We start from the raw sequence: 13,022 nt of genomic DNA on the forward strand, positions 1-13,022 counted from the left end.
CCAAAATCCTGGGATTACAGGCGTGAGCCACCATGCCCAGCCAAGAGTTCGGTATTTTATTCAGCATTTTAAATTGTTTTTACCATGAGAGAAGAGAGCTACAAACACAGAATGGGGTATTTCCATTGTATTGTTGGATTAAAATCAATATCAATATGGACTCATAATTAAAAAAAAAAAGATAAGCGTGTGCGTATCCTAACTCTATCCATAGAAAGAGATTAGAAATAATGACATCCAGTAACAGGTAGGACGCTTATTCCAGATGTTAGTGTTCTTTTTTGCTTCCAACTTTATTTTAGGTTCAGAGGATACATGTGCTGGTTTGTTACATGGGTAAATTGTATGTCACTGGGGTTTGGTGTACAAATGATTTCATCACCCAGGTAGTGAGCATAGTACCCAATAGGTAGTTTTTCGATCTTCACCCTCCTCCCACCCTCGGCCCTCAAGTAAGCCCCAGTGTCTGTTGTTCCCCTTTTTGTGTCCATGTGTGCTCAATGTTTAGCTCCCACTTATAAGCAAGAACATGCAGTATTTGGTTTTTCTGTTTCTGCGTTGGTTTGCTAAGGATAATGGCCTCCAGCCATTATCAGTTGGGATGGCCCATTAAAGTTGTTCCAAGTTGGGGTGAGGGACCCAGGTCTTTTTATTTCCCATCCACTCCCCTATATTGTCTAGAATGATGCCTGGGCATCATTGGAGAAGGCAGTTCCTTCCTATGGAGGATAATTCCTGGGGACAGCCTTGGCTGAGAGCCCTCAGCAGATGACACTCTGAGCAGCTGGGGAGTGAGTGCCCTGGTCTGAAGGAGAATCGGGAGAGTAATCACAGCATCCACTACAAAGCCAGATAATAAATAATAAATATAGAAGGAATGATATAATTAGAAAAACACAATTTTTCCAATTCCAATCTAATAATGGATCCAAGCAAGGACCACCAACGATGCTAAGATCATTAGGTGAAAGGTTTCATGGGAACAAAGTATTCATATGGTCTCAAAATTTGTCCTCAATTTTATTTATTTATTATTTATTTTAATAAGGTATAGTTGACAAATAATTGTATATATTTATGGTTTGCAATGTGATGTTTTGGTATGTACATATACATTGTGAAATAGTTAAGGCAAGTGAATTAACATATTCATCATTTCACATACTTATTATCTGGCTGTGAGAACATTTAAGATCTACTCTTTTAGCAATTTTCAAGTATATAATACATTATTATCAAGTATAGTTAGTATGCTGTACAATCTCCTCACTGTTTAATTACTTTAGTTACTTTTTAATTACAAAGGGGAAAAGTGCCTTTACAATGGAGAGATCTGACAGATACCATCTTAACCAAGAGATGAAACCTAACCTTACCAATAATGTGACAAATTAACTTCATATACCTCCTGATATATGCTCCATGTTGCATTTTTGCCTAATATTTTAACCTGATCTAATACTGAGAAAACAATCAGACAAACCTAATACATATATGGGATATTCTACAAGATAGTGTGGCCTGGATTTATCAAAAATATAAATGTCTTAAACAGAAAAAAGACTTGGGGGAATGACTTACGTTTATTGTCAACCCATGAATAGTCATGGGTTGACAAACTATAGTCCATGAGCCAAATCTGGCCCTCCACCTACTTTTGTAAATAAAATTTTATTGGAACCCAGCTAGATCCTTTCATTTACTTATTGTCTATGGCTGCTTTCATACTGCAATGGCAGAGTTGAGTAGAAGAGACACAGACCTACCTAACTCTTCATAGACAAAGTTTGCCTCACTTCTGCCTTAAAGATGACTAAAGAGACATGACGATCAATTGTCAATGCAATGTTGAATCTTGATTGGATCCTATATTTTTTAAAAAAGCTATAGGGGAAAATTTGGGTATCATTGGATTGTACATTAACTGATATTACTGAATCAATGTTACATTTCTTGGGTGTGATAATAATATTGTGGTTATGTGGCAGGAGTCATTGTCCTTAGGACACATATGCTAATGTAATTAGGAGTAATATATCTGTCACTTACTCTCTGATAGTTTAGTCAAAGAAAAATCTCTTTCTGTCTCTTTTTCTTACTCTTTCTTTCTCCTTCTCTTCTCACACAGAGAGATTAAACACAGGTGGCAGAATGGTAAAGTTGCAGAATCCAGATAAAGGTTATATGGTGTTTGTTGTAGCGCTCATTTAACTTCTTAGCTTTACCATTTTTAAAATAAAAAGTTGGGGAAAACGGTAAAAGAAACTTTCTTAATTTTAATTCTTAATCTAGTTAAATATTCCAGCAGTCAGTTTTCAGCCTCTTTAAAGTGGTTTGTTTAATTTTTTCCAAATCTGAAAGTCGATCTTTCTATTCCCATAGATAGAACAATAGTTCTTGCTCGAGAGGGAGAGAGCTGGGTGCTTTCAGCCTATGTGAGGCGTCGGCAACACCCAGCAGGCTGAAAGGGAAGGCTGCCATGATGTAAAAACACCCAGTAATACCCAGTGAAGATGAATTCTCTACCTTTCAGTTCCTAATTTTTAGTTTTGAATCTCAAGGAACGGACATTTCCAAATTAAAAACAGCTTCATGGGCCGGGCGCAGTGGCTCACGCCTGTAATCCCAGCACTTTCGGAGGCCAAGACGGGCGGATCACGAGGTCAGGAGACCCAGACCATCCTGGCTAACACAGTGAAACCCCGTCTCTACTAAAAATACAAAAAAATTAGCCGGGAGTGGTGGTGGGCACCTGTAGTCCCAGCTACTCGGGAGGCTGAGGCAGGAGAATGGCGTGAACCCGGGAGGCGGAGCTTGCAGTGAGCCGAGATCGCGCCACTGCACTCCAGCCTGGGCCACAGAGCGAGACTCCGTCTCAAAAAAAAAAAAAAAAAAAAAAAGAAAGACAAAAACAAAAAACAAAAAACAGCTTCATGGAAAGAGTGTGGCTGGGTAGTAATGTGGTACTATGTTCAAATCCCAGCCTGGGCCACTTTCTACTGCTAGGACATATGTAACAATGATCACCCTCACCACTACCACAAACAGTGTTCGTGGAATTTGTGCCATGTGCCAGGTCCAGGTCTAAGAACTTCTCAAATACTAATTCATTTAATTCTTACACTGTGAAGTTAGCTGTTATTATCACTCTCATTCTACAGAGGAAGAAACTGAGACCAAAAAGTGTGAAGAGCTTGCCCAATGTCTCACAGCTGGTGGGTGGAATGACTGGGATTTGCACCAGGCAGTGTCCTTGGGAGCTCCCACCTGTCACCACTACACCATAGGCTCTTTCAGATGGATGTGGGCTGACTTTCCAGAACTGGAATCTTGTAACTTGGGCCTACTATTAAATTTCTGTCTGGATTCATCAGGCACCCAACTTAGCCATCATGGCCATGCCATCAGATGTGGCTTTTAAGGATAAGAGTTATGGTAAAGGCAACTGGCTGGTGTTTGGGTTTTGAGAAGAGGCCAGTCCATGGACATATTGATCTTTAATGCCCCCAAGCAGAGCATGTACATAGTTTACCAAGAGTGGTTACCCTTATGATTGGACCATTGCAGATGTGGTATCTGTAAGGGCAACTTTTAAAGAAATCAATCCCAGTCCACAAAATGAGAGATGCTTTATAAAGGATGAAATAAAGTTTCATTGAATTTAGTTCTGGGTGGCAGGTAGGTCTGCTAGCAAGTTCCAAAAGACCAGCCGTTTTCTTTGAGTATATGCGCCTGAAACTCCTCCTCGTAAACATCTGAGGCTCACTCACACCTCAGTTATGAACTGCCACCCTCCTCCACTGAGAGCAGGAAGAGAGCACCCAGAGTGGATACCATGACAGCTCAGCCAAACAGGCTGTCTGCCAGGAGGGCTGAGGCAGGAACCCGTCACATAGACACTCTCCAGGAATGAACTCAGGAAAGATCATGCACTTGACTTGGTCAACCTGAAATCATACCCTAAAACCTCTTTGTTAGCCTCTTGCAGGTAACAGCCACCACAATGGTGTGACCCGAATGATGCTGTGACTAATTTCTCAGACTTTCAGGACTGCCCTGTGGCTGGGTACCTATCACCAAAAGCCATAAAGGGCTGCAGACAACATTGCTAAGATTACTTTAGCACAATGCCTGTATTCAGCAGACACACACAGATGGTAGTTCCTTTCTTTGAGTCAGTTTGTGCTGGGATGCTGACATTTCCCCAGACGATGCCACCCTTTTGGGTGTGCATAATTTCCTAGACTGTCTCATCCTGGGCCATGTTCCTTGAATTAGAAATAGAAGGGAGGGGGTCAGGTCATCCTTCAGGGTGCACAGCTCCTCTCGTGTCCCATCAAGGGTAGCAGTGTCCCTGCTGGAATAGCCCCTCTTAGTCCTCTCCTCTTAGAGCCTCGGAAACTTAATTTCAGGATAAGACATGGCTTCTTGTATTCATTTTTAGAAAGGTGCTATTTGGATTTTGCACATAGCTGTGAAAGTAAAAACAGGATTTATAATGCTGGAGATTGAGGAAGAGTTTTGCAACTCAAACCTCAAAGGAGAAGTATTGGCTTCCTCAGCTTCCCCCTGACAAGGGAGATTACTGTCATTCCACTATGCTAGTGACTAGCCAGCAGAGGGAATTAAAATAGATCTTTGTTGTGCCGGGCAGGAGGAGCAAATGTTGGAAGCTCCTAGAGCTGCTCTCTTCTCAGCTCTCTTCTCTGCTCTCTTCTCTCTTTAGGAGCTGACAGGTGAAGGCTGGATGCTGATTAGCAAGGGCTTCCTAGCCTCCTGTGGGAAGTAAGCCAGGGTGGAAGCTCAGGCACAGGTCCTCTAAGTAGGGGGGATGGCTGTGGTTCTGAGGGAGACTCCTGCTTGGCCCACACTTCCTGAAGGTTCAGTGTGGGGAAGCAGAGGCATATGGAGGCATCAGCCTCGGGCCTTCCCTCACTCACATTTAGGGCTGCACACGGTGCCCCACCCCACTCATCACCCACCCCCCCTGCCCAATGCCATTTCTCCCCTCCGCCTACCCCTCTGTGGCCTTTCCCCTTCCTGGAAGGGGACTGTGGCTGGAGGGCAGATCTGAGAGGAGACCTAAAAAGAAAGAAAATAGGAAGAAAACGAGGGGGAAAAGAATAAAAACAGGAGGCTTATTGAAGGAGGGAGGAGCAGGGGAGAGTGGGGAGCAGACAGTTTGTTCCAGCAGGCTGGATGTTGGGAGGAACATGATGGGGGCTCAACATAAATAAGACTAGCTCTATTCTCAACACTTCTATCAGAATTAGGCAAATCCTTAAATTCTGTGACAGCCCAATGGCAGATGTGAGAAGGTGCCCTCAGAGCTCCTCAGAGCTCTGACTGTCGGAAGAACTTGACCGTTGTGCCCTGAAGTTGCTTCCCATTGAGGGACTCAGCATGGCAGTTCCAATCCTGGGAGACATCACCTGAGCTCCATGACATCCCAGTGGCCTTGCCAAAACTTTCCTTCCATCTCTTCCACACAGGGAACAGACCTGTGTCATGGTCTGGAGGCTTCTCAGCCTCTCACAGCCTCCCTTTTTCCCTCACAGGTGTTCTCCCTAACACATCTCTCATACGTCCAATTCCTTCCCATCTTAGCATCTGCGTCTTGGAGGAGCCAAAACAGCAGAAACCCCAACACTGGGCACCATTGTTATGTTTATTTTACCGATGGGAAAATCAGGGCACAGAGACATTAAATGAATTGCCTCAAGTTTTGTAGTCAGTACATATATGGTGGAGCTAGGAGTTGAAACCACCTGCTTAAGCCTCATGCTACTCTTATTACCATTTTTCACACGGAGAAGCTGAGACAAGTTCAGAAATAAATGCACTGTCCCTTGGCTATTGTGGCTCAAATGCCCCAGGATACTAACGGGGCCCAATGAACATCAAGCCTCCGTCATCTTGAGTCTCCAGTCTCCCCTGAGTAAGGACAGCATCCCTCTATACCTTTCTGGAGTGAGAGGGCAGCTCACAGGTGTTCAGGGACAAGTCCATGCCCTCTAATGGCATCCTACACATCTGCCAGGCATCGGGCGTCTCCTGCCTGCTATCACATCTCCTCCTGGCTCCCAGCAGGACTGTCTATGGTACACTCCAGTGACTGCAGACTTCCTGAGACTCCAAAACCACCATAGCCTTGCTGGCTTTCACGCAGTTCCAGGGAGTTCTCAGAGGTTCTGGGGCAGGTTTGGGGCCAGATATCTCCTGCTTCTGTTTCTCCACACTTTTCACATCAATGGTCCCAGATACATTTCCACAGAAGTGGCTTCCTTAGCTACATGTCAGTTACCCCCAAGAAGACTACATTCTGCTAACCAGGGGACAGCTGCCTGGATTTAGGAGGGCTCAGATGAAACACTCTGCACAGCTGGGAAGTGCTGGACCGAGATTGAAGCCTGGGTCTGCCTCCATGTATAACAGCCCTGCTCTTCTGCTCCTCTGCTATAAGCAGAGGAGGAAAAACCTGGAAGAGAGAGAAATCATAGGAGTTAGGACACCAAGTGATGAATGGAGGTGGGGACAGTGAAGCTCTTTGACGAGGAGAGATAAGGAGACTGGAGAGAGGCGGCATCTCTGCGGATGTCAGGCTCCCCTCACGAATGGTCCTGAGGGTGCATGGGCCAGGAGGGCATTTGACTTGTCTGGCTGTGTGAGGGTTGTTTGGGGAAGGGTCTCTCTGAGAGTTGGAGGCTTTGCCCACATGTCAGCAGGACCTTTCCAAGTCCCCAGGATCACTGCTCTTTCAAGCAGTCACCAACCTTCTTAGCTTGGTCTCACCCACCCAGTGACTTGTGGCTTCTCCCAATAGCTTACTGAGTTCTCATGGGGCTTCCTGAGGTGACAAGACAGAAAGGAGCTCCAGCAAAGGTGATCCCATTTCCTCTCATGCTGTGGCCTTGGACCTGGAAGGCCTGGGGAGGAGTGGCTGGGAGGATGCGTGGTGAGAAGCTGGGGCAGGAGACTCAGGTGTGCAGGCGGTCACCAGGCAGTGCTGGGGAGACCGGCCTTGGTGCTGGCAGTGGAGCTAGTGGCGATAGTAGCGTGCAGAGTGAGGGCAGGGAGAGGCTATTGACAGAGGGTCTGGTTGAAGGACAACAGGGAGGGGGTGGCTCTGAGGGTTGACTGTGTGAAGTGGAGGATGAAGAGGACTTGGGGGCTACTTTTGCCGGCTGCTTCCTGTGCCTCTGTGATTACTTCTTTCTCCCCCCGCCCCCAGTTAGCATAGCGCATCTGTGGGATTCTTCCAGTCTTGCCTGGTCTCTAAGGCTCCAACCACAGCACCTGCATTATCTAATTCTTCCGCCTGAAACCTTCCTCTTTGACCTCCAGAGGCTCTGCCATGCCCTGTGGCACATTGGCCCTCTCTTTTATCCCTTCTTTCCAAATTCATCCACGTCTATCTGACACCTAGTCTTTACCATGCCCTGTGAAGCAGGACAAGTCACGAAGAATTTTAACTTATTTTTTTCTGGTTCTACCTTTTAAAGATCTAAATTTCTTAGGCAATGCTAAAGAGGAGGCTTTCCCCTTTCCTCTCCTTCTAGACGATAAACAGATTTCCTGGGCAGGAGGAGGAAGGGGGTGGGCAGGGCAGCTACGAACGTATAGACTCAGGTGTCACAGAGAGCGAGGCCCTTCTCTGCCTCTTGGGCAAAGCCCTGCAGTTGCTGCAGCACCCATGATCATCTGTAGGATCCAGTGGCAACAGGCCTGTGCTCTGCTCCCTGGGCAGAGTCCTGGGAAGGAGGAGACCCCAGAGAGAGAAGAGGTCTAGGCAGATGGCCATAACCAGCGTTTTGGAGAGGCCCACGATGTGGTGTGGCATGGGTGCAGCAGAGTGACTCCGGCCTGCAGCGTAGCATGGGAAAATGGGCACAGTAGTTGGACCTGAGGGCCAAGCCAGACAGGAAGAGGGGCCAGACCACCTACGTGGCTCAATGGCTGCGGCATAGGTGGGAAGGTGGATGTCTGGTGAACACCTGCGTGGCAAGCAGGGGATTCAGGGAAGGGTAGTTACCAGCTTATTGCAGGGAGCTGCAAGGAGCAGAAAACCCAATAGAAGGTGGTATGAACAAGTGGGAGGCTTTGTGACTCTTGTGCTAGGAAGTCCTGCGTGGGCAGCCCAAAGTGGTTGCAGCAACATGACACTGTCTCCTGGCACCCAGGCACTTGAGGCGTGTTTTCTTTACCATTTGCTATGGTTTGAATGCGTCTACTCCAAAATCCAGGTGTTGTCGATGTGATGGTATTAAGAGGCGGGCGGGGGTCTTTAAGAGGTAATTATGCCATGAGGGCTCCTCCTTTGTAAATGGGATTAAGTCTCTTATGAGGCTTCATGCAGCGTTTGGCTAGCTTGGTGGCTTGTCTTTCTGTCATCTGCCATGTGAGGACATGGTAAGCAGGCCCTCATCAGACCAAATGCTCATGCCTTGTCTTGGAATTCTCAGCCTCCAGAACTGTGAGAAATAAATTTTTGTTCTTTTTATTTATTTATTTATTTTATTATTATTATTATTATTATTATTATTTTGAGACAGAGTCTCGCTCTGTCGCCCAGGCTGGAGTGCAGTGGCGCAATCTCGGCTCACTGCAAGCTTCGCCTCCTGGGTTCATGCCATTCTCCTGCCTCAACCTCCCAAGTAGCTGGGACTACAGGTGCCCACCACCACGCCCGGATAATTTTTTGTATTTTTAGTAGAGACGGGGTTTCACTGTGTTAGCCAGGATGGTCTCGATCTCCTGAACTTGTGATCCGCCTGCCTCGGCCTCCCAAAGTGTTGGGATTATAGGCGTGAGCCACAGCGCCCTGCCAAATTTTTGTTCTTTTTAAATATTCCACTCTATGGTATTCTGTTATAGCAGCACAAATGGTCTAAGAAACTATTCTTTTATTAGGAAAAAAATAGCAAATTGTGGTTTTAGATTTAAGAGATAAATTTAATTCATGCAAATGGTTCATCCTATAAAGATGAGTCATAAATACCAAAGAAGTGCATCCTTTTTTAGACATGTTTAAATATAGTCCACAAATACCAGTGCACTGCTAACTATAGCTACTCCTACAACTTCAAGTTATCTCCTACTCAGCCAAATGTCAAAATTTTACCAGTGAAAACTTAATCACTATTTTTCTTGCTGCATTAATTTCACCCCAACAAGCCTGTAGTACTTTAGTAATATTTTGTGCCATCTGAATAGCAGCAGCTGAATTTACCCAGCACATGCCACTAAAGCCAGAAGCCATGTATTTTGAAGGGCCCACTCAGGTTCATCACAGAGCAGAATGACACCTCTTGCTTCCTCAACTCTGCATCCTTCATATTCTGCTTCTGTGCAAAACTGTGTTGATGCAAAAGTACATATAACTTTAGGTCCTGCTTCAGCCCCAAGATAGGTTTAAATCTGCGTATGCTGCTTAGGCACTACTGGGGATACCTGTGTGCATGAGGCCTCAGGCTACAAATCTTCATCTCATTCTTCTCCTGAAGAGGGAAGAGAAGTGAGGAGTCCATGGGAAGGTTTCTAGACACTAGAGTTAAGGCCACCATGCTGTTTCATGCACAAAAGATGGGAGACAAAGGCTGGAGGAGCATGAGCTCACCTCAAGGTGAAAGACAGGCCAGGGACATTGGGTTGCAGGCTATAGAAGGGTTACACATGGGGCAAGGAAAGCTTCCTGTAAAATCACCAACAGCAAAGCTGACATTGTGGTGTATCAGGAAAGAATGCAAACGAGCTGGTCCACTCGACTCTGGTAGAGGGAGCAGTAGGGCCTCGGGGAGGGCCCCTTAACTTTGGGGAAGCTAGCTGTGTCCTTTGGGGCAACAAACAGAAGAAAAGGGAAGTGAGCCTATTCAAATCCTCTGCTGTGGGCAATACACTGTGCTAGATGCTTTCACTGCAATCTCTCATTTTCTCCTCAACCCTGAATATAGACATTGCCACCCCATTTTTCTGAGTAATAAGGCCTGAGGCAGTTAAGTAATTTCCAAAGACCAACACTCTCAGAGCGTGGATGTCTAACCTTCAAGTTCAGGCTCATCAGCTTCAGAGACAGGGTCTGAGGAGGGGCCAGGACAGATCCTTGTAGGCAAGAACGTGGCAAAATGGCCTCAGGGCCCTGTTGGTCTCACTGAAGATGGTACAGTCGGGGAGTCTGGACTCCACAGATGGCACCTGTAATACTTGGAGGAAGAGAGTAGTCTGGGGCAGGTGTTCCCTCAGCCTGGGAGTGGCCAAAAGTGACCAGGCTAAAGGTTGATAACCTGGGCTCCTTACTTCTCTCAAGGTTGCTCTGACACTGTATTTAGGATTCACACATGGTTTTTTCAATTCTTTTTTGCCAGTAAATATACAGGAGATTTCAAAGATACTCTCAACTCTTAATTGCTGCAATTACACCATCCCTAGACTGAGCATTAAAAAAAATGCTTCCTGGTATAAGGTTTTGGTACTGTCTTAGCAGTTCATGCCACCACGGGTAAAATACCTGGATGCCCTTACGAAGTAGCCAAATGGAGTGTGATCAGTACTCCAAGGAGTTGGCATGGACATCAATTGCGTATTATTTTCTCCAGCCTATATCTATCTGCCTGTACTTGGAGTACTGATGAATTAATGCAGTGTTGTCTCTGCTGCCTCTGATCAGTTTACATTAACGACCATGATAAATATGTTGTAAATAAAAGTCATTTTCTTGACTTTCAGGTTTAAATGGCATCTGGCTAACAGCCCCTGGGCAGCCCTTTCCAATATTTTATTAAAATGCTAATTAATACATAGGAAAAGATGAAAATGCTCAATAATGCCGCAGACTAAGACTGAAACCACCTTGTGAGAATAGGGGAGGAAACTGCATTCTACAGGCTAGAGCTTTTTTTTTTTTTTTTTTTTTGAGATGGAGTCTCGCTCTGTCACCCAGGTTGGAGTACAGTGGCGCAATCTCGGCTCTGCAACCTCCGCCTCACGGGTTCACGCCATTCTGCTGCCTCAGCCTCCCGAGTAGCTGGGACTACAGGTGCCTGCCACCATGCCCGGCTGATTTTTTGTATTTTTAGTAGAGACGGGGTTTCACCGTGTTAGCCAGGTTGGTCTCAAACTCCTGACCTCATGATCCACCTGGCTCGGCCTCCCAAAGTGCTGAGATTACAGGCTTGAGCCACTGCGCCCGGCCTGTAGAGCTATTTTAAAAAAGAAACCACTGTAGGTTTTGCCCTACATGGAGTGCCAGGGAAAGTGGATCATCTAGGATGACTCCGAGGTTTTGACCAGAGCAACTGGAAGAATAAAGTTGTCATTTACTGAGACAGCACAGACTGTAGGGGAGTGGGTTTTGCGATGAGTGCCAGGAGATGCTGATTCTATATCCAAGGGAAGTTGTTAGGGAATTGAATACACACATCTGGACTTCAGAGAAGTCTGGGCTGGCGAAAAGGTTTAGACCTTGTCAGTGTAGAGAGATGGCTTTGCGACTGGCTGAGAAAGGACAGAAGAGAAGGGAGGGGAGAAGAAGAGGGAGGCTGGAAGGAAAGAGGAGCAGATAAGTCTGGAGACTGAGCCTGAAGCCCTTGATGCACAGAGGTTAGGGAGGCAAGAAGGAACCAGAGAAGGAGACTGCAGAGGAGCATCCAGTGAGGTTGTTGGAGAACCGAGAGAGTGGCATCTCCAAAGCTGAATGGAAAAGCTGCTTCAAGAAACTTTGCCTAATTCTGCTAATGGGTCAAGTAAGGGGAGGCCTGATTATGGACCATGGGATTTAGCAACATAGAGAACGCTGGTGACTTTGACAAGAGTGTGTCTGGGGGAGGGTTGAGAAGAAAATTCAAGAATGAGCTCACCTCAAGGTGAAAGACAGGCCAGGGACATTGGGTTGCGGGCTATAGAAGGGTTACACATGGGGCAAGCTCATAGGGAGCTGTCTGGAGAGAACTCTTTTGAGTGCCTCTGCATGGACAGGAGCTGGGGGAGATGTGGTATCAAGAGGAGGCTCCTAAAAATGAGAAGTATTCTGGCCTGCTTGCATACCAATTATCCAGCAGAGGGGAGAGACAGATAATGCAGGAGAGAGGGGATAAATGCAGGAGGGGAAGGTTAAAGGGGCGGGGATGCATCGTTCAGGTGGCAGGTTTGGCTTTAGATAAGCGCAGGGACGATTCTTCCATGATACGAGGAGGGACAGCAGAGTGCACTGGCACAGCTGCAGGAAGATGGGAAGATGTGGCTGGGGTAGGCCATGGAAGTTCTTTTCTGGTTCTATTTCCTCAGTGAAATAATGTGCTTTCAAAGGGAAACTCATATAGTAGTGCTGGAAGTGTAAATGAGCCTTTTGATATTAGGTTTCCCAGTCTGGCAGCTGGGCATCCTCCTCCCCAAAGCAAGAGTACCTGGATATGCCAAGGGGTTCTTAAAGCTGGAACTCATGGATTTCCCTGGCTGATTGGAGCATCACTGCTGCCAGCAAAGCCCAAGGTATAAAGTATGCATAAAGTCACTATGGTTTGAACTTTTAATAAATTTTACTTCCATATGACGTATAGATAATTTGTGAAATGCAACCCAGAGATAATTTACAAAATATTTAAATAAAGTTGCTAATGTTTGATTTTGTTCTTTCTTTTATTTTACAGGTGTGAGCTCTACATTATGCTGAGATGGCTATGTACAAGTATATCCAGAATGACGGTGGATACGTTGAAAGTCCAATCAACTGTGCTAAATCTTGAATCAGTCCTCTCTGTTGCCTTTTGCAGGTTGTTTAAGTTTTGTATAGAAGTGGATATTTTGAACATTGAAACTGCACAAGGGCTTTATGGTTGCTCTGCTCACCTCTATTTCTTCTTCTCCTGCTAGGAAACCCCATTATCCTCAGAACAAGTCTCTCCACCTCCTGCTCTTGCCTGATGCTGTATGGCTCTGATGGCTTCTCCTGTGTCCCCTTAGCCCAGGTGCTAAGTGGTCTCTGTTCCCTTAAAATAACTGTTTTGGGATGTTATGGGTCCTGTTTGAAA

Source organism: Pan troglodytes, chromosome 2, assembly GCF_028858775.2.
Source record: "Pan troglodytes isolate AG18354 chromosome 2, NHGRI_mPanTro3-v2.0_pri, whole genome shotgun sequence".
In the NCBI taxonomy this organism is placed as follows: domain Eukaryota; kingdom Metazoa; phylum Chordata; class Mammalia; order Primates; family Hominidae; genus Pan; species Pan troglodytes.